Consider the following 22,534-nt stretch of genomic DNA (forward strand, 5'->3'; position numbering starts at 1 on the left):
TAAACTGGGACAAAACTGGGACTAAACCAGGACCAAATTGGGATGAAAGCAGGACAAAACTGGGACTAAGACTGAGACTAAAACAGGACTAAACTGGGACGAAAGCAAGATGAAATCAAGCCAAAACCAGGACTAAACTGGGACTAAACCAGGACCAAATTGGGATGAAAGCAGGACTAAACTGGGACTAAAACTGAGACTAAACCAGGACTAAACTGGGACTAAAAGTGAGACTAAAACAGGCCTAAACTGGGACAAAACTAGGACTAAACTGGGATGAAAGCAGGACTAAAACAAGACTAGCCCTAGGACTAAAGAGGCAATCATCATTATCACTGTCATCGTCATCATCTTTCCAAAGTTCAGTGTAATCCAGGTTAGTAGTAGCAGGATTGATATTCAGAAGTCAGTTTTATAAAGTGCAGTGGTTAAACTGCACACGAGGTAGGAGGCAGATGTGTAAAGAGAACAAAGAGGGGCAAAGGCTTGGAGTTTAGATCTCCTACTGCACAGGTGGAGAACTTGATTGAGATGACTGATGCTCGACTTGTAGATCCTGGGTAAGTTCGCCATCGATTGGTTGAACTATGAACAGGGAAAAAGACCCGGCCAGCTCGCTGTGACTATTTCAGCACGCCACTCACATCAAACCACTCAGATCAGTCCCATATAACATCTGCTGCAGCCGTCCCAAATGCTCCCCCCACTGCCTGCCTGACTGTCGGCTGCACCATGATTAAAACTATTAGCCCTGTTTACATGTGCATGGGTATTTTTAAAAACTGAGACATTTCCCTTTGTTTGTACCTGCCTTTTACACGCAAACTGCAAATTTGCTTCTGAGAACTAATCTTTCTAAAAACTCCGGCTAGAGTGGAGATTCTGGAAAACTACGGTTTGGTGTTTGTGTGTAAAGTGAGATAAAAGTGCACCAAAAGTGTGACCAATGTTTTCCTTTTGCTCTGATGATGATGACGGAGCATTCAGAGCAGCAGTCGCATTTCCTCTGCTGCAAACATTTTTCATGTGTTTGTATTTGCACACACAGCTGATGGATCATATCCATGACCAGAGTCCAATGAGACTCAAAGGTCAGACATTTTACCACTTCTTTAAAGTCTGGTGTTCTACCGTCTGAGCTAACCAGGCTCACATGCCTGAAGTTTGCTTTTATTCACTCATTATTTAGGTCTAGTTTATGGTGTAGTAAGTTGAAAAAATGCTATATTTAAGTTTTATATAGAAACAGACACCGCATATATTTTTTAAAATGATTTTTAACATGTCTTTTATTTTGGGTGCAATACATACTCCGACCAGTAGATGGTGTCATTAGTGCTACTGTGGGGACTAGAGGAACACAGCGTAGCGCAGCTTCAGAATAGCTGGGTTTCACGTGACGTCACAGGGCTACGTTTGTCAGCACGCAAAATCAGATGGAGGGCAGGAAGTGAACTGACTGGAGGAAAATGCCGATGTGTTGTGTAGTTTACGGCTGTGCCAATCGTTCTAACCGAGAGAAGGAAAAGTGATTTTTTTACAGTACCGAATATAGTCCACAAAGGTCAGAAATGGGAAAAGCCGTCAGAACAACGCCGTAAAAAGTGGATTACAAACCTGTTTGCGGTCGGGAGGAGCAGAATTCACTAATGCTCGTGTCTGCAGTGAACACTTCAACAAAGGTTTGTTACAAAGCTAAATTGTTTTTTGTGGTTTACCTAAACATAAACTAATCATTAACGACTAACGGCGAACGACATTTGTTGACATTAAATAGTTCAGATAGAGGTTAGTGCCGATACACTGCAGTTTTTCCCATAACGTCTATACACATAAAATAAGAGAAACACTCACCCCGGCAAAGACCAAACCATAATCATCATTTAGGCGTTTTGCACCGAGGTTGAGGACACATCCACTGACAAAAAAAGTTCTATGTCTCCAAACTTTTGTACTTTGCCTTCATCTGTTGTCTGGTGTAGAACGATGTCTGAAGAGCTAAATAGTTCATGATCTCCTCTGCCTCGATTGTCGGCAAATCTTTTACTTCGGTTGAAAATTCTCTCATTTTCAATAAGATCAGGATCACACCCAATATATTTGTCGACTAACTGCTCGTACTTTTGCCTCACTACTGGCTCTAAATCCTGACAATAAGAACTTTTCTCCATATCTGTGTTCTCCAGAGCCGTGTTTGTCGTGTTTGTCTTCACTTCCTGCCCTCCGCCTGAAATTCGCGCATCATCGTGATCACGTGACTGAAACCCTCTTATTAAACAAGCTGTGGCCAGACTAACGCGTCTCCTCTCCGTCTATCCACAGGTACGATTTTAAAAAGTTGTTTTATTAACTCAGACTTGGTCCAAACACATTTTTGTTCGTTGTGTAAAGGTTTTCAACCAATTGTGAAAGTTTCAGAGAGTTTAGCCAATGTTAGCAATGTATTTTTTGGTACTATTTCATACAGTCCCGTTTGTAGCGACAGTTAAACAGTTAAGTAGTAATAACGTGTTTCAAACTATATTTGAACAAGGTACTTTTCTGAAGTGTTCTGTAACATGCTTACAGTTAGTTTATACCATTTTGAGAACAGATATTGCTCAAGTCCAAGTGTAAAACAGTAGCCATTTGTATTTTTCTTGTAGTTTAAGCTGAGTCCGTTTTGCGGCCATACGCAGGCGCTTTTCCTTTTATGTGGCCGACCCACTTGTGTGTGTACGTGACAGACAGAGACGTAGGAAAGATACAGACAAGGAGTTCAGGAGTAAGAGTGCACTTATTGAACTGCAGTAATGTAATAAGGACACATATGGTAAAGAGTGTATGTACATGTAAAGATATGCATAAGAGTATGTTTATTATTTTATGTATAACTATATGTAATTTATTGTTTTGTTGATCATATAGTTTTGGAGAGATTGAGCCAATTGAAGTGGAATGAGAAAGAAATGAATAATTGAATGATTGTCAGAATTAAACAAGCTGTGGCCAGACTAACGTGTCTTCTCTCCGTCTATCCACAGCAACACCACACCTTTAGGCCACACAGTCTAACCCTAACTGTGTGCCACTTGCTACCACCCAGCTTTCCCCGAGGGCTAACAATGGCCACTTGCTTTGCAACCATTCATCTTATAAATACAATTTGGGTTTCTTTGAAAAGTAGCTGTGGTCTCTTCTTGTATCATAAAGGTTTCGCTTTATGAATGTTTCATGTTTGTAATCATTTAAGAAGCAATTAAGAAGTTTCTTGCCATGCTGGAAGACTTCATTCCTTGTTCCACGGTTTATTGCCTATATGCAGTAGTTATTTCCAACTGTTCTTGTTATAAATATAGAATCACCTGAACAGGGACTTGAACCCTGGACCCTCAGATTAAAAGTCTGATGCTCTACCGACTGAGCTATCCAGGCTATTAGGCTGCACAGTCTTGCTCTTGGAAATCTAGAATCGCCTGAACAGGGACTTGAAACACAGACCTTCAGTTTAAAAGGCAGCCACAGTTGTGTAAATCCTGAATGGCAACATGAAGCTGAAGCACAGAAAATAGCACTTTTGCCAAAACCCGGGATTGAACCAGGGACCTTTAGATCTTCAGTCTAACGCTCTCCCAACTGAGCTATTTCGGCATGGGTTTCAGAAAACATAGCTAGTGCACATATACAACTCTTTACATAATCTAATAGGACATCTGCCGGTCATCTCTACTGTTTTGCTGCACAACATTGACAAAATAATCAAGAAAACTAATGACCCTGACATGATTTGAACACACAACCTTCTGATCTGGAGTCAGACGCGCTACCGTTGCGCCACAGAGCCTAAGGTTAGCTGCTGTAGTGCCAGTGACATCACATTTCATTCCAGTGGAACATCCATGTGTGAAGACAAAGAAGTCGCTGATGTAGCTGTGTTATCACTATGCCAGAGGGTTGTCAGATCCCTTCGGCGTTGACAGTATTGTTGTTGTGGCTGAGAGGTTAAGGCGACGGGTTTGAAATCCGTTGGGGTCTGCCCACGCAGGTTCGAATTCCTGCCAGCAACGGCATCTCCAGCTCAAGTTGGGGAATGCGGATGCTATTTATTTATTTATTTTTTTTTTCTTGTTTTCTTTTTTTGTATTTTAGACAATGAATTTTTGTGTGTTGTTGTGGCTGAGTGGTTAAGGCGATGGACTAGAAATCCGTTGGGGTTTCCCCGCGCAGGTTTGAATCCTGCCAACAACGAGGGTCTTTCTATTATGCATAAAGACAGTGTCTTCTAACACAGGTCGACAGGGAGAGGGAATTCCAATGTTTGAGACAGCATCTCAAAGGAGCTTGTCCAGGGCGGCTGCTGAAAAGCCTACATCAGGGCAGAATGCTGCAAAGCCTAAATTGGTTCAGTTTAGCGTCAGAGAGCAAACTGGCAGTGGTGGGATTTGAACCCACGCCCCTGACTTAATCCAGCGACTTGAACCATGCACCTTCAGATTAAAAGGCAGACGCGGTTGTAAAAATCGTGAATGGCAACATGAAGCTGAAGCACAGCAAATCCCATGTTTGCCAAAACCCATGAATGAACCAGGAACCTTTAGATCTTCAGTCTAACGCTCTCACAACTGCACAATTTCAGCATGGTTTTCTGAAATCATTGTGTATGACATGGTTCTTTGAATAAAGTCTCAAAGCAACCACTGATACCCATTTTTGTTGCTTAACAGATCTGTGGAGAGGCGAGCCTACAGGTTTGAATCTCATCCAGGTGCAGCTTGGTCTAGTTACGATGGCGCTCTATGGAGGATTTATGCAGGTTGATGTGAATAAAAAACGATGCTGTGTGCATGATGTTATTTTCAAAAACGGAGGGAAGGAAATATTTGTTTCTCCACATACCCGGCTGGGTGTAAACGTAGCCTTAGTCCACATGACTCATGCATCATGTGACTACGAGTACCACGAAAAGGGCCCAAAATAACACATGACATGAACTTGAGGGACCAAAGGAACATTTACTGCAGAGGTTATATTTAAAACTTCTGTGTAAGCATCAGCCAACCCTTGAAACAGTGTTTGTACCACCGAGACCACCGGATTGCCGAAGGTTGAATACTGCAATCTGTTATGTTGTCTACGATCATGAGCTGAGCACCTTAGTGTAATGTGAGCTCGGTATTATTATCGTGGGACTGGTCATTGTCAGGTGAGTCAACAGTTATGGATGTCAGTCTCTGGATTAATCATGACAGTCAGTGTGGGCTGCCATGATTAAAACTATCAGTCCACGTGACTCACATGCATCACGTGACTACGAGTACCGCGAAAAGGGCCCAAAATAGCTCAGACAACAGTGCAGAATATAATATAATACAAAGGAATATTAGATTTAGTTTATTTTTGCTGCTATTTACAGGGGTTACAAGAACTAAACCAGGTCTTAACTAGGACTAAACTAGGATTTAGGGATTAAAATCACAGTATTAAATCACAACTAAACCATATACTAACAATGATCTGAACCAGGACTAAACCAGGACTAAAGAAGCACTAGATCTGGACTGAACCAGGACTAAAGAAGCAACTAGATCTGGACTAAACCAGGACTAAAGAAGAACTAGATCTGGACTAAACCAGGACTAAAGAAGAACTAGATCTGGACTAAACCAGGACTAAAGAAGCACTAGATCTGGACTAAACCAGGACTAAAGAAGAACTAGATCTGGACTAAACCAGGACTAAAGAAGAACTAGATCTGGACTAAACCAGGACTAAAGAAGCACTAGATCTGGACTAAACCAGGACTAAAGAAGAACTAGATCTGGACTAAACCAGGACTAAAGAAGAACTAGATCTGGACTAAACCAGGACTAAAGAAGAACTAGATCTGGACTAAACCAGGACTAAAGAAAAGACTAGACTAATCTGGACTAAATTGGACTAAACCAGGACTAAAGAAGCAACTAAATCTGGACTAAACCAGGACTAAAGAAGAACTAGATCTGGACTAAACCAGGACTAAAGAAGAACTAGATCTGGACTAAATTGGGACTAAACCAGGACTAAAGAAGCACTAAATCTGGACTAAACCAGGACTAAAGAAGAACTAGATCTGGACTAAACCAGGTCTAAAGTAGCACTAGATCTGGACTAAATTGGGACTAAACCAGGGGGGGTTGGAGGAGGGGTGCAGGCGCAAAAACAACCACCAAGGGCATCTGAGGTCAGAAACGGAGAGGAGAGATGATTAGTGTACAGGTTCTAAAGATGGACTAAACCAGGTCTAAATCTGTACTAAACCGGGACTATAATGACTGCGCTGACACCTTCTCTCCCCGAGCGCCGGCCTCCTCCTGGGGCATGAGACGAGAGCCTGGGGGGGGTGGAGGACAGCGGTGCAAAAACAACCGCCATCGAGATACAAAGGTTATCTGAGGTCTTACGGAGAGATGATTGGTGTACAGGCTCTAAAGACGGACTAAACCAGAACTAAACCAGGACTAAAACAGGATTAACTGAAACAAAAAGAGACGTAACACCTAGGGTACTTTCTTGCTTCCTCAGCCCCGAGCGTAGGCATCCTTCTTGGGCATGATGGGAGCCTGGGGGGGTGGACCTTGGAGGTGCAAAAAGAACAAATAACACAAACAACAAATGACACGACATGAAAAGATCGTCTGAGGTCAAATGGAAAGAAAGATTATTAGTGTAAAATGGACTAAACCAGGATTAAACTGGTACTGAACCAGGATTAAACCAGGACTGAACCAGGACTAAACTAGGATTGAACCCAGACTAAACCAGGACTGAACCAGGACTAAACTAGGCCAGTACTGAACCAGGACTAAACCAGGACCAAACCAGGACTAAACCAAGACTGAACCAGGACTTAACCAGGACCGAACTAAGGCTAAACTAGGACAAAACCAGTATTGAACCAGGACTGAACCAGGACTAAACCCGGACTGAACCAGAATTAAACCAGTACTGAACCAGGACTGAACTAAGGCTGAACTAGGGCTAAACCAGGACTAAAGAAGCACTAGATCTGGACTAAACCAGAACTAAACCAGGACTGAGTTAGAGCTAAACTAGGCCAGGGCTGAACCAGGACTAATCCAGGACTGAACCAGAATTAAACCAGGACTGAACTCGGACTGAACCCAGACTAAACTAGGACTGAACCAGGACTGAACCAGGACTAAACCAGGACTAAACCAGTGCCAAACTAGGGCCAAACCAGGACTGAACTAGAACTAAACCAGGACTTGACCAGGACTAAACCAGGACTAAAGCAAGACTGAATGAAGGTTGAACCAGGCCTGAACCAGGATTGAACTGGGACTAAACCAAGAATTAACTCGGACTAAACCAGAACTGGACCAGGACTAAACCAGGACAGAACTAAGGCTGAACTAGGACTAAACCAGGACTAAAGAAGCACTAGATCTGGACTAAACTGGAACTGAACCAGGACTGAGCTAGGGCTAAACTAGGACTAAACCAGGACTGAACCAGGTCCGAACCAGGACTAAATCAGGAATTAACTTGGACTTAACCAGGACTGAACTAGGACTAAATCAGGACTAAACTAGGACTGAACTCGGACTGAGCCAGGACTAAATCAGGCACCCCCGCCACCATCTCTCTGACTGTGAGCGGGGTCGCCTCTCCACAGATCTGACCTGTAACTTGCTCTGGTTTGGTCTTCATGCAGATAGAAACATGTAACACCATTCTGTAGACCAATCTAGACAAAGCAACAACATCTCCACGAAGAAAAGCAGCAATTTGACGGAGCCTCCACCGGAAAAGTGACACAATGCACCTTTAAATGTCTGGATAAAGAATATGAAAGTTTGAAAAATCCAGAGGAGACTCGGTGCTGAGTCAGGACAGTGAGTGACATCGCTGTGCAAATGTGTGTCCGTGCGCCTGTGTACATAGAGACGCACCGAGAGGAGGAAGAGGAGGAAGAGGAGGAAGAGGAGATGAAAGGCGTGACCCTGAGCGGACGCCGTGTTTGTTTAAGTCCTGCCTCACCAGCACATTCACACGCCCCTCGCGCTCTTTAAAACAACATTAATTAACTTTAGTGAACGGGAACCAGCAGGAGGCGGTGTAACGCCCCAGACCCGACCTTCACCCGCCCCGCGCCCGCCAAACAAACCCACACGGGAGACGGCACAGCGAGGACACAGGAAGGAGTGGAAAAGTAGTAGTAGTTTTTCCATGTTTTAGAAAGTACACCAGCATTTTTCAACCAATTATGCGAAAATTGAGTCTTGTGGGTTTTAAGTCACGTTAGAATGTTGTTACCTCCTCAAAAAGAGAGCTGGAGTTGCGTTTTGTTTCATTCACATGTTTGAGTAACCCTTTATTATTAGTCTGTACATCTCCAAAGTTCCTCTGTTCCACCTTGTGATGTCATGAAGTGGTAGTTTTGAAATGAACAGCCACATTTTACATTTAGTTCAGTAGAGATTGGCAATTCCAAGACTGAAATGATCCAAATGTTTCTAGTGAAGGTGTGCAGAGTTTAAAGAACACAGTGGAGCACTTCCTGTATTACCACATGACATCACAAGGTGGAACAGGGTGTTTTCACTTTGAGAACATAAACTAAATGTGCAGGGTTTGTGTGTTAAATTCCTGTGAAACAAAACTAACTAAACTCCAGGTCTGTTTGTGATGAGGAAACAATATTAGAACATAGATGAAAGAATGTACTAATATAGACCCTTTAAAGCAAAGTGTGAAGAATCCCTCATTCGTCCAGGCAGAATCCACAGCGAGGAGAAAATTCTGTTTGTCGGCTGGATAAAAGTTAGTTTGGTTGAAGACGTTTCTCAGTTCATCCAAGCTGCTTCTTCAGTTCTGGTCAGACGCTGGTGGACACTTTCTTATATCTGTCTGCAGGGAGGAGCTAACTACACTGAAACTACTCTGAAACTAACACACACACTTGTTTACAGTTTCTGTTAGTTAGGCTACGATCAGACTGCAGCCTGAAGTGACCCAAATCCAATTTTTTGGCCTCTATGTGACCTGTATCTGACCTTTTAATGACAGTCTGAACGACACAGATCCGATTTTTTCAAATGTGACCCAGGCCACTTGGATATGTGCTCCTGAAACTGATACATATCTGATCTTTTGACATGCGACTTCAGTGTGAAAGCCAGGTCACATTCATGTACTACATGTTATCAACAAGCGACAAATGTCCACAAACGTTCTTCTCTTCATAAGAAAATTGTTAATGAACTCTGTGTCACTGAAGTGAAGCACATCACCACTCACCACTCTTGGCTCCGTCTCCACATCCACATGTTCCTTTCAACGGACGTCGCTGCCGCTGTCCCACAAAACACCACGACCAAAAACCTCGTCCTTCTCCTTCTCAATCTCCTCCTTAAAACAAGTAAGTTGTTCATGTTCTGGCTCCGGTACGAGAGGAACTTTAAAATCTCCAGGTGTTCAATGCTGCGTCCATGTTTGAACAACTTCTGTAAACACAGAGACGCTCGCTGTGGTTGACGTCGTCGTGTCTCCAGTGCACATGTGGGACACTTTTGGGCCGTTTAAAGTTCACACTGGAGATCACATACAAGTTGCATTTAATTGGAAATGTGAACGACCTCGCAACAATATCGGATTTCACAAAGAAAAAATCTGAATTGAGCGTTAAGACCTGCAGTCTGAGCATAACCTTAGTTCGGCCTATTGACCTGAACAGGGTGTGGAGTCTTTAACATAACAATTCATTTCCATAATGGAGCTTCTACACCTCCAGACCTGACCTGCTACACCTGTTGTTCTCTTGTTTGTTTTGATTTAGGTTTAAGGATGGAGTTGTTATTAGGAGATCGATGGTGTCTTCTGTTTATTTCTTAACAAAAATGACTTCTTTCACTCCTCTCTCAAACTAATTCTTTTCTCTAGCTAAAATCTGTCCTCAATGAGTGGCCCGTGGCTTTTAAGTGAAGATGTACATCAGACTGAGGTCCACTGCTGCTCTCTCGTCTGTGTTGGTTCATCCTCTTGTGAAGTAGCTGTTTAGTTTCTCCAGTGTAGCGTTCACTGCACTCTTCACTGCACTGAATGGAGTAGACCACATTGTTTTGTTTGTGTCTTGGTGTTTTGTCCTTTGGGTGGACCAGCTTCTGTCTTAGAGCGTTCATAGACCTGTAGCCAGGTCAGGTCCAGAGGTGTGGAAGCTCCATTATGGACATGAATTGTTCTGCTAATTAAACCCCACACACTGCACAGGTCAATAGACCGAACTAACAAACAGAAACTGTAAACAAGTAGGTGTGTTGGTTTCAGAGTAGTTTCAGTGTAGTTAGCTCCTCCCTGCAGACAGATATAAGGAAGTGTCCACCAGCGTCTGACCAGAACTGAAGAAGCAGCTGTGAAGTGTCTTCAAACAAACTAACTTTTGTCTAGTTGACAAACTGAATTTTCTCCTCGCCCTTTAAAGCAAAATAATGTCTACACAAATATGTTCTAAATGAAAGCTTTAATTTGGGTTGAACGTCACTAAATCTAAACCCCAGCACCTGCACCAGTCATGAGTCAGTGCTAGTGCAGCCTCTCAGAATGAGACAAACTTGGGTTAAAGGAGGACTAAATGTCACTGGCTCAGAAACTACTTTATACAGCACACGTATGGAATCAGATCATAGTATTGAATTTGGAAATAGAAAATAGAAGAAAAACAGAAGGAACAAGAAAAGTGCTTCAGTCATTTGCAATAGAGCAAAATCATGAACCAAAAATACTGTCTTTAAACATACACAATTTTTATGAGACAAGACCAGAGTTTCCCATACATAGACCAATCTGTGGAGCAGCGCCACCACCTCTGTTTTTTTTTTTTTTTTCACTGTGATTCTGTCATTCTCGCTCACACAATGAGGTTACACTTATAAAACACTTGCACTAATTGCTCTGTGGATCCAACTCTCTCTGTCTGTGGCACGATGGTGGGATGGGAAACAGTTCCTCCAGCACATCTGTGCAAAAAAAAAAAAAAAAAAAAAAGACAAGATTCTGACAGAATCTGTAATAACTGAACAGTATGATCCATTTCACTATTTTGGATTCACTATTTTTATTTATTTGATGTAATACTTTAGTGATCATTGTAGTCCTGCTGTTTGGAACTAAAGCTTCAAAATTATGAAACCATCAGCTCTTCACTCTTTTTCTGTCGAAACCAAAGATAAAATCAGGGGTAAAAAATCTCACGAGGTAATTTTTCTGTTGTGTGCACGATCTTGTGGCAATTTTGTTTTGTGAGTTCTCATGGCACGAGATCTTGTCCCATTCAGAATAAAAAATTAAATGTAAAATTATCCAGAATTTCATGTTTTTCTCATTCTGACTTAGTTTAGTACCTGTAGTAAATTTTTATCATAGTTTTACATCAGTTAAGTGGGAGTTTATGGGGAGAAAAGATGTAAATAAAATACACAAATACAGGAAAAAAAAATCTGTGTATCATTCGATCATTCATTTTTCAATATAAAACCAAAAATAAGAAAACGAAAAAACAACAGTTTTCTTCGTTATTTGTCTCCAAAACCAAAATGAAAAAACAGATAACAATTCGTTTTTTCAGTTTTCGATTTTGTGTTTAAATGAAGAATGGAAAAAACGGATAACGGCCGTTTCCCGTTTACGTGACTTCTGTGACTGCAATGCCGGACTTTTGCACCGCATACGGACTGAACCAGGACTGATCCAGGTCCGAGACCAGAGCGGGACTGAGACCGGGACCAGACCGGGACCAGAGCGGGACTGAGACCGGGACCAGAGTGGGACCAGGGAGGACTCCGAGCTTTGACTCTGAGCCTCCACGGGGTCGAGCCTCAGCTTCGAGCTCCGGCCCTGCCGTGGGCTCTGAGCCTCCGGTCTGGTCCCGGTCTGGTCCTGGTCTTGTCTCGGTCTCGGTCTCAGGCCCGCTCTGGTCCCGGTCTGGTCCCAGTCTCAGTAGCGCTCTGGTCCCGGTCTGGTCCCGGACCTGGTCCATTTGAACCAAAAGCTCTTAGTTGGATTCAGTTTCATTGGTGTGAATGCGTCAGTCGGAGGCTTTGCACCACCTCGGAACCAGCCGCGGTTCTTGAGCAGCTCTGTCCCGGTCTCAGTCCTGCTCTGGTCTCGGACCTGGATCCGTCCTGATTCAGTCCGTATGCGGTGAGACTGGGACCAGACCGGGACCAGAGCGGGCCTGAGACTGAGACCGAGACAAAACCAGGACCAGATCGGGACCAGACCGGAGGCTCAGAGCCCACGGCAGGACCGGAGCTCGAAGCTGAGGCTCGGACCCCGTGGAGGCTCGGAGTCAAAGCTCGGAGTCCTCCCTGGTCCCGGTCTGGTCCCGGTCTGGTCCCGGTCTGGTCCCGGTCTCAGTCCCGCTCTGGTCCCGGTCTCAGTCCCGCTCTGGTCTCGGACCTGGATCAGTCCTGGTTCAGTCCATACGCGGTGCAAAATTTCGGCATCGCAGTCACGGAAGTCACATAAACGGGAAACGGCCGTTATCCGTTTTTTCCATTCTTCATTTAAACACAAAATCGAAAACTGAAAAAACGAATCGTTATCCGTTTTTTCATTTCGGTTTTGGAGACAAATAACGAATATAACTGTTGTTTTTTCGTTTTCTTATTTTTGGTTTTATATTGAAAAATGAATGAATGAATGATACACGGATTGAAGAAGCTGTAAAACTTGTATGAACGCATTGAAAGTGTGAAATTAGAACAGGATCATATTATTAACACTGAAATCTCAAATCGAATCACAAAGTTTGTCAGAAAAATAACTTTTTTTTTTTTTTTTTATGGGATGGTTGAGCCCTGACAAAAAGTGCGTCTCTAAAACTCTGTTGACTCGAGCTGTGTCTCGTCCTGAAATATGACACCAAACAGAGTTAAACCCCAGAGACGTTTGGAGTGGAAGCAGCGCGAACAGACACAAGTGAGACAAAACAAAAGAATGGACTGACTTTCAGCAGAGGTGACTCGTAAAAAGTCCCAAATGATGGTTTCCAACGGGCCATTCTTCAGGCACGGTGCCCCGACGGAGGAGAGGAGAGGGGGAGGAGAAGGAAGAGGGGAGGGGAAGAGGAGAAGAGAAAAGAGAGGGCAGGGGGTGAGAAGACGAGGGGGAAGGGGAGAGGGTGAGGAAGAGGTGATGCGGAGAAGGAGAGGGGAGAAAAGGAGAGGGGAAGAGGAAAGCGGGAGGAGAGGAGGGGAGCGGGAGAGAGAGGGGCTGTAGAAGAGGAGAGGGAGTGAGGAGAGGAGGAGGAAAGGGGAGAAAGAGGAGAGGGGGGGAAGAGGAGAGAAAAGGCAGAGGAGAGGAGAGGAGGAGATGATGAGAGGGGAGAAGAAGAGGGGAATGGAGAGGGGAGGTGAGGGGAGGAGGGATAGAGGAGAGGACAGGGGGAGGAGAAGAGGGGAAGATAGGAGAGGAGGAGATGGGGAGTACAGGGGGTCAGAAGAGGATGGGGAAGGGGAGAGGAGGAAGGAGTGGAGAGGGAGTGAGGAGAGGGGGGAGAGGAGAGGAGAGACGAGGGGAGGAGGAAAGAAGAAAAGAGAGGAGGAGGGGAGAAAAAAAAGGAGAGAGAGAGGAGGAGGGGGAGGGAGGGAAGAGAGGAGAAGAGGAGAGGGGAGAACAGGCTGAGGAAAGGGGGATGGAGGAAAAGCGGGAGGAGAGGAGAAGGGAAAGGAAGAGAGGTTAGAAGAGGCAGAGGAGAGGGGATGCGAAGAGAGGAGAAGAGGCAGAGGATGGGGAGGAGAGGAAAGGAGAAGAGTGGAAGAGAGGGGGAGGATGAAAAAAGGGGAAAAAAGGTGAGGGGTAGGACAGGAGGAGAAAAGAGGAGGGGGAGGAAGAGGAGAGGGGGAGGAGGAGCAGGTGAGAGAGAGGAGGAGAAAAGAGGGTGAGGAGGTACCAGCTCTGCAACACCTAACACTTACTCTGATGGTTACTGCCCCTGGTGGCCACACAGCAGAACGACAATGAACCTGCCTCTGGTCGTTCAGTGTCCAACTGTCCCCAGAACCAGAGCAAAAACAACCACTTTTTACACTTAAAGTTCCCATCTCATGACAAACTCAACTTTTCAGAGCTTTCTACCTTCTAAGAGTGATGTGTGGGCCTTGTATATGTCACCAAAGTGTTTTTAGATTGATTCAGCTTTTTTTTTTTTTTTTTTAACAAATTGTAGTGTATTTCTGCCACCCTCCCACGTGACAACGAACTAAAGCTGCTACAAAGATGATGCGTTTGACGTAACAGAAAGCGCTTCGCCTCCCTCCCCCGCTCCACCACCTCCGCCTCCACCCCACATCGTCTGATAATTCCCACATGAACCTAAACAAAAGTGACAGCATAAGCTCATTGTTCTAACTGCAGTGAACACGATATAATAAGTTAATCTACTAGTGTTTATTAATACTTTACCAATCAGTAATGTTCAGTTGATGTGGACACGGTGCTTGAGCTTTGTGCTCCTCAAAGTCCTCGTCCAATTCTGGGTCCAATACATGCGGCTGAACACGCTGTATCTCCATGATTTTTTTGTGATCAAATTTTTATTCAAGTGTTATTATTTGTAGTTATATATAATCCAGCATTTTTTGACCCTTTTAAACCCCACACTCCCCACACCCTTAAACTTCCTATTGATGGGCATCAACAGAAAACACATACATACACATAAATACCTTTACAGAATACACACATATACATATATACTACATATATACAGCATCTACATAAACACACATATCAATATACACATATTATAGTATATATGTTATATATACATATACAGGCATATACACATACACACACAAAACAAAACAAAAGACACACATATCCAGGTTTATATTCTCTAAATATAAAACACAGGCACATTTCCTCCATCAGCAGAAATTGCGTTATACATACTTATTATGTACCATACATAGAAAGTTGACTAAGAGTATACATATTGTGTACATTCTAAGAACATATATTATAATGAATAATGTATCACCATGATGAATAAAAGTTTATTCCTACCACTATCAGGGTGCACGTCTGTCTCCCCCTCCCTCCCTGAGATGGGCGGAGGAAGGGCGGCTCACTCCGAGTCTACGTCACGTTTGGAGGGCGGAGCCTGTGTTTTCTCAGGACGGGCGGGGGGAGGAGCAATAGTCGGACTTTCATAGTTCCTGGTCTGTGACTGTCTCCATGAAATCAGTGAGATTTCAGAACTATTGTGTAATGGATGTTCCAAAACCCAAATTGTGCTTGTTTATGTGCAGAAGATACAATGTGAAAAGAGTTATTTTACATGAGATGAGCCCTTTAAGTTCAGTTTCTTCATATAGCTCTGTGAAGTCTGATGTGAACTTTAAAAACACAGAGGAGTTGCATGGATTTGGGAAACAATTTTCACAAGAATAAACTCAAAGACTGGGTCCAGAAAAATAAAATAAGACTGTATATAAACTAAATGATAATAACTCTATATAGAATTTGTAATACATGAATTGTGCAGTTAAGTTCACATTTTTGACTGTGTTACGGGCCCCGGCCCTGTGATATTTTTTAAAGTACTCCCTTTTGTTTTTGTTTTAAAGTACTCCCTTTCTTCTGTAATTGCTTTTGTCTGTGCATGATGCTCCTGGTCTGCGAGCCCTGGACCCGGATGCGCGGGAGTACCTGACGGGAGTACCCGACGCGGGACGGAGGCTGGCATCGCAGCTCATCAGTGATTGGCCCTTCATCCCTGCGCTTCCACCAATCCGCGGATGCCACTTGTGATAGCGCGGGATTGAAAAGGGACCATCTTCCGCCTGCTCGAGGCGGCTGGATCACTGCGGCAGCTCGCCACTTTCGTTTGATGGTGGGTTGTCTCAGTTTGTTATATTGTTATATATATATTGCTGTTGCCTCGTTTACTTCGTTGAGACACCTTTTTTGTTCGCAGTAAACCTTGAGTTAGATTTGGTACATTGCATTTAGTTAGGGCTCTTTAGTTTATTAGATTATTCTGTTTAAATCTTATTTATTTTTCACCTCAATTGCCAGTTTTTTGTTTTTTTTTTTGTCTTCCCTTACACTGTAAATAATAAATGCACAATTTTTAGTTAAACCTTTAACATCCTGTTTTGTTTTTTTTTGTTACTTCCCTTTCTCCCCTAGCAAAGGGGACGTAACAGACTGATATTTGTTTTATTTAATTTAAATGTGTTTTAACTGTACTGTATTTTATCTTTCATTTCTTATTTTCTCTGTCACTCCAGCCCTGCTTTTTGGATCTACATTTGACATCGAGTTAATTGTGGTCATCCCCGGGTTAATGAAAAAACTGAATAATCCACGAGACAAATCTGACCCCCACACTGCCCACGTGCCGCCGCTGTACCGTCTGTTAACGTGAAGAAACTGTGAGTAACAGACAACAGTTACACTCACAGTATTGGAAAGGTTCTATATTTTACACAAATTTGACTCTTGTGAGCATCAACCTTGTTCTAATGTTCCCTCCTCAAAAACAGACCTGGAGTTGTGTTTTGTTTCATTCACATGTTTGAGTAACTCTTTATTATGAGTCTGTTTACATCTCAAAAGCTCAAAATGCTCTGTTCCACCTTGTGATGTCATTAAATGTTCGTATTCCAGTAAATAGCTCCTTTTACGTTTAGTTGAGTAGAGTTTGGCAATTCCAGGGCTGAAATGATCCAAATGATTTTAGTGAAGATGTGTGAAGTTTAAAAACACAGTGGAGCACTTCCTGTATTACTACATGACATCACAAGGTGGACCAAGGTGTTGAGAGTCGCTCTAAATATGCAGGGTTTGTGTGTTAAACAGCTCTCTCTTTCTCTCTCTACCGCTCTCGACCTCACTCTGTCTCTCCCTCTTCCTCTCACACTCCGTCTCTCTTCCTCTCCCTCTCTCTTTCTGTCCCTTTCTTTTTTTCTCTTTCTCTCTCTCCATCCATCGATCTCACTCTGTCTCTCCTTCTCTCTCTCACTTCCTATACCTCTCTTTCTCTCTCCCTCTCTTTCCCTCTCTCCATTCATCAATCTCGATGTCTCTCCCTCTTTCTCTCCCTCTCCTTTTCTCTCCCTCTCTCTCCATTCATAGATCTCGCTCTGTCTCTCCCTCTTCCTCTCACACTCCTTCCTTCTCTCTTCCTCTCCCTCTCTCTTTCTCTTCCTCTCCCTCTCTTTCTCTCCCTTTCTTTCTCTCTTCCTCTCCTTTTCTCGCTCTCCCTCTCTCTCTCCATTCATAGATCTCGCTCTGTCTCCCTCTTCCTCTCACTCTCTCTCTCTCCCTTTCTTTCTCTCTCCCTCTGTTTCCCTCTCTCCATCCATCAATCTCTCTGTCTCTCCCTCTTCCTCTCACACTCCCTCCTCCTCTCTTCCTTCTCTCTTTCTCTCCCTTTCTTTCTCTCTTTCTCTCTCTCCATCCATCAATCTCACTGCCTCTTTCTCTTTCTCTCCCTCTCATTTTCTCTCTCTTGTTCTCTCTTTCTCTCTCTCTATCCATCGATCTCACTCTCAGTCTCTCCCTCTTCCTCTCCTTTTTTCTCTCTCCCTCTCTCTCTCCATCCATCAATCTCGCTCTCTGTCTCTCCCTCTCGCTTCCTATACCTCTTTTTTTCTCTCTGTCCATCCATCGATCTCTGTCTCTGTCTCTCCTTCTTCCTCTCCCTCTCGCTTCCTATACATCTCTTTTTCTCTCCCCCTCTCTTTCCCTCTCTCCATCCATCAATCTCGCTGTCTCTCCCTCTTTCTCTCCCTCTCCTTTTCTCTTTCTCTCTTTCACCCTCTCTCTTCTTTTCTCTCCCTCTCCTTTTCTCTTTCACCCTCTCCTTTTTTCTCTCCCTGTCTCTCCATTCATAGATCTCACTCTGTCTCTCTCTCTTCCTCTCACTCTCTCTCTGTCTCTCTTCCTCTCCCTCTCTTTTTCTCTGCCTTTCTTTCTCTCTCTCCATCCATCAATCTCACTCTCTGCCTCTCCCTCTTCCTCTCCTTCTCGCTTCCGATACCTCTCTCTTTCTCTCTAACTCTCTTTTTGTCTATCCATCCATCAACCCCTCTTTCTCTCCCTCTCATTTTCTCTCTCTCCCTCTCTCTTTCCCTTTCTCCATTCATCGATCTCGCTCTCTGTCTCTCCCTTTCCCTCTATTTTCCCCCTTCTCCCTCTTCCTCTCCCTCTTCTTCTCTCTGTCCATCTCTAGAGATTGACGACCGGCAATGACCTGCATTGACAATAAACTTTTTTGAATTTGTATTTGTGCGTTAAAAGTGACGAGGAAACAAGATTAGAGAGAAAGATCAGTGTAAAGAAAACAGGGGAAAAAAAAAAAAACAAGAACCAATATAAAAATACTGAAACATAGTCCAGACTTGTGCCTTGACTTTTTCATAATTGTCCATGTTCTCCATCTTAAAGCCCACCTCCGACCTGCTGCTGTTTACACTCCTGATTTCAATATCTGACTTTCTATTTTCCATCTCCTCGTTTTGAACAACAGCCCGACCGACGACCGACGACCGACGACTGACCACAAAAACACACCTGCATAAACTTTTCTCCGGGTTTGTTTTTTGATCAGGGCCCTGCAGCCGCTGTCTGCTCCTCCGCCGTTTGTGAATACATCTTTTGGTAAACTCATCCTCCTCTCTCTCGCTTTCCCTTACTTTTTTTTTTTTTGGTAACACTGTATAATAACTACACCTTATTTAGCCTTAATAAAGCATGAACAAAGGCTTAATTAATAATGAACAAAGACTTAATTAATAATGATTCACACATAGTAACTACATAATTACTACCTTAAAGGGATAGTTCGGGATTTTTGACATAAATCTGTGTGTCGTCCCCGTGAGCAGTGTCGTGCATCAACACTGATTTACCCCCGACAGCGTCCGGTGAACCGAGATCCTGGCCAGTTTTGGTGCTGAAGAAAGTCGTCCGGCAAGTTGACTGGGGACAGTATAATAAAGCGTTTTTCTTCTCAAAACAATCTGTGTTCAAAAGAGTGAAACATTTGCATCACAAAACCATCGTCGCCTAAAAAGTCAGACCTCATTATCACTTGGCACTATTTTCTTTCCGTTCGTATCACTGCGCGCTGCCGCCAGGTGACAGCCGTTCACGAATCCATCACTTTCTGCAGTTGTTTGTCAGTGTTTACATGCGCAGACCACTGCGATGTGAGAGAGCTAACATGAGAGCTAGAGACATAAGTATATGAGCTTGTATAAGATACAGAAGAATATATCTAAAAAATGGAGCGAATTCTTGATTCTCCAGGCTGTAACAATAAAAATCTGGCTGAATCTCCACACACATTTCACCGTTTTCCTGTCATGGACTTTGTGCTGAGGAAACTTTGGCTTCTTGCCTTTGGCTTCAACGTGGAAACCAAACCAGGTAAGAACGAAGAAGTGCCGCTGTGTTTACAAGAGAACAGACTCAAGAATCAGCTGTAACTCTGTGTGCAGTAAATCACTCAGTGTCATATCACCAGTGAAACTTCTACAAAACGGAACTTTGTAAGTCGACTGTTTTTACTATTGTAAATGTCTCGTACACTGTTGGCAGCAGCTACGTGGATGTGTGGACAGTGTTGGGAAGGTGACTTTTAAAATGTATTCCCCTACAGATTACAGATTACATACCCCAAAATGTAGATTGTAACGTAATCCATCAAGTTACTAGTAACGTAATATGAATACTTTGGATTACTTGATTTGCTGTAGAGAAGCAAAGACTAAGAAATCGTAACATAAGAAGTTTTGTTGCTAAAAGAAAATAAAAAGCCCAGAACTTCTTTACTGAACCAAATTAAAAAATATTATTGATGGAAGAGGAAGAGACACGTCCACACAGCAGGATTTAGTCCTGTTAAACCCTGTTAGATCCTTTTTTAGACCTGGTTTAGATCTAGTTTAGTTTTGGTTTAGACCTGGTTTAGATCTAGTTTAGTTCTGGTTTAGACCTGGTTTAGATCTAGTTTAGACCTGGTTTAGTTTCCAGCAATGAGTGGAATTACCAAAAAAAAAAAAAGGGGGGGGGGGGGGGGGAGGACAGCTCAAAATATGAAAACAGGAATATGCCTCTGTGTAATCCATTTATTTTAACAAAGTAACTGTAATCCAATTACCACTCATTGAAACAGTAACTGTAACTGAATACATTTACTCATAATTTGTACTCTGATTATGTAAGTCCAGTACATGTAATCTGTTACTCCCCAACACTGCGTGTGGATGATTTCATGTTTCTGTTAGTCGTCCATGCTTCAGTCACAGTGGAGGCTCTATGTTCACTGTATATGAGTTTATAAATGACGTGATGGTGAGTGTCACTCGGTCTCTCACGGCTCCAGCTTCAACTTGTACCACTTCTCTGTCTCTCTTCTCTCTCTGCTCGTTCTAACTCCATCTGGTGAAATTCAGCATCAGTATATTCGGGTTCATAAAGATCTCCCCTTGGTTTTGTGGTAAAGGCAAAGTCTTTATTGTCGGTGTCATACAGTCAGACATGTTGTCACTAACATTCCGAGCAGTAAACAAAGTGAACCAGGCGCGGCTGTCACCTGGCGGCAGCGCGCAGTGATACGAACAGAAAGAAAATAGTGCCAAGCGATTATGAGGTCTGACTTTTTAGGCGACGATGGTTTTGTGATGCAGATGTATCACTCTTTTGAACACATGTTGTTTTGAGAAGAAAAACATTTTATTATACTGTCCCCAGCCAACTTGCCGGACTCGTCAACACCGAAAACGGCCAGTATCTGGGCTCACCGGACGATGTCGGGCTAAGTCAGTGTTGATGCACGACACTGCTCACGGGGATGACATACAGATTTATGTCAAAAATCCCGAACTATCCCTTTAATTAGCATTTGCACTTAATTTTCCTGTGCTGTAAATAGTTACTCATAATTATTTCATACTTAATTACTCATGAACTAACCATTTGAGCATTTATTAATCATTCGTAAGCTACGAGAGAATGATTTACTAATAATACAATACAATGATCATTCAGGCAGCTGTTATCTGTTAGTTAAGTCTTTTTGAGAGCTTTTCTAAAGTGAAGACTAATTATGCTTTATTAAGCATTTACTAAGCGTGAATCATTATTAATTAAATCTTTGTTCATTATTAATTAAGTCTTTGTTCATGCTTTATTAAGGCTAAATAAGGTGTAGTTATTATAAAGTGTTACCTTTTTTTTAAACCTTCCATTTATATAGCGATTAACAAGACATCCTGTAGGAGCCAATAATGTAATAACTGCGTTTAATGTAATAATTTTAATGTAATAAAGGCAATAATATAATAAAATGTCTAACTCAATAACGTAATAACCTGATGTCAATAATATAATGAGTTATTGTATTATTGGTTTGTTATTACATTATTGGCTTGTTATAAAACTGCTGCCAATATTTATTATTATTATTATTATTATTATTATTATTAATTTATTTTTTTTATTTATTTATTTTTTGCAATTATTTTTTTAATACATTTTTCAAGAAAATAATTACACTTATACATATGTAAATATTGTTTATGGTACAAACATTGTCTTAAAGATTTTTACTTTTATATTGAAAAGAGAGAGAAAAAAAATAATAAAATAAAAAGAACTGCTGCCAATAATGTTGTAATTGTAATAATAATTTCTTAATATCATTTAAAGGAACAGTGTGTAAGAAATAATGGTAAATTAATTATAAAATGGCCCCGATATATCGCCAGACATTAAAGAGTCATGATCGTTTCAAGGACTTTTATCATCGACCACAGGAATCCAGCCTGAATATTCCCTTTCCCATAGAAATTGCAGCCCTCATCTTATGTCGCTGTTGTCGTTATGTGTATATTCTGTGTTTTGGCCTGTTGCTCCACCTCCACCTCTGATTTCGGACACGTAGCTGGGGACCTCTTGTCTGGGAGAGGGGAGACTGTGCTCTGCAGTATTTCATACGGGATTGCAGTATCAGTTTTGGCCACAAACTTACTTGCTGTTCCTTTAATCCTTTCAGATTTGATAGTTGAATTTAAAGTGTCACAGTGTGAGATAAATTGTTACTTTTGTCTCTTTGAAATGGCTGCGTAAGTACCTGGACACGGTGGACTTGCACTCTCTCTCAGTCTCTTTCTATAGTCGACCTGGGCCTCTTACAGGGAACAGTTAGTATTATTAGGGCTTTGATATGTATCTTCCTCCTTAGAAATGAGGACAATTTGTTTATTTAACTTGATGGTTACAATTATTTCTCTCAGCTCCAGGCCATTCAGGTGCTGACATATATGTATATGTTTACATATTCAAACAATAACACACATGGAAAAAGTACAATGAAATCTAATTGTGAGTATTCTCAAACAATAAAAATATTATTTCAATTTAATTCAGCCTTTTAACTGAATCACAAACATTTTTTCCAAAATGTTTTAAAATTCTAATTCAAACTATTCAAGTAACTGGCAGTATAAAGGCTCTTGTCCACTTCTTAACATCTTTAACA

The 22,534-nt window shown here is 42.4% G+C and overlaps 5 non-coding genes across 5 annotated transcripts; 2 read left to right on the forward strand and 3 right to left on the reverse strand.

The window, feature by feature from the left end:
* Positions 1–3,341: 3,341 nt before the first annotated feature.
* On the reverse strand, positions 3,342–3,414 carry trnak-uuu (transfer RNA lysine (anticodon UUU)). Its single transcript has one exon. It is a non-coding gene; the product is annotated as a tRNA-Lys (tRNA).
* A 143-nt stretch (positions 3,415–3,557) lies between these two features.
* Positions 3,558–3,630, reverse strand: trnaf-gaa (transfer RNA phenylalanine (anticodon GAA)). The gene has a single exon. It is a non-coding gene; the product is annotated as a tRNA-Phe (tRNA).
* A 121-nt stretch (positions 3,631–3,751) lies between these two features.
* On the reverse strand, positions 3,752–3,823 carry trnaw-cca (transfer RNA tryptophan (anticodon CCA)). The gene has a single exon. It is a non-coding gene; the product is annotated as a tRNA-Trp (tRNA).
* Positions 3,824–3,963: 140 nt separating this feature from the next.
* trnas-uga (transfer RNA serine (anticodon UGA)) lies at positions 3,964–4,046 on the forward strand. The gene has a single exon. It is a non-coding gene; the product is annotated as a tRNA-Ser (tRNA).
* Positions 4,047–4,145: 99 nt separating this feature from the next.
* Positions 4,146–4,227, forward strand: trnas-aga (transfer RNA serine (anticodon AGA)). The gene has a single exon. It is a non-coding gene; the product is annotated as a tRNA-Ser (tRNA).
* Positions 4,228–22,534: the final 18,307 nt, after the last annotated feature.

This window comes from Boleophthalmus pectinirostris, unplaced genomic scaffold, assembly GCF_026225935.1.
Source record: "Boleophthalmus pectinirostris isolate CB_2022bp ecotype Guang Dong unplaced genomic scaffold, ASM2622593v1 HiC_scaffold_17, whole genome shotgun sequence".
Taxonomy (NCBI): domain Eukaryota; kingdom Metazoa; phylum Chordata; class Actinopteri; order Gobiiformes; family Gobiidae; genus Boleophthalmus; species Boleophthalmus pectinirostris.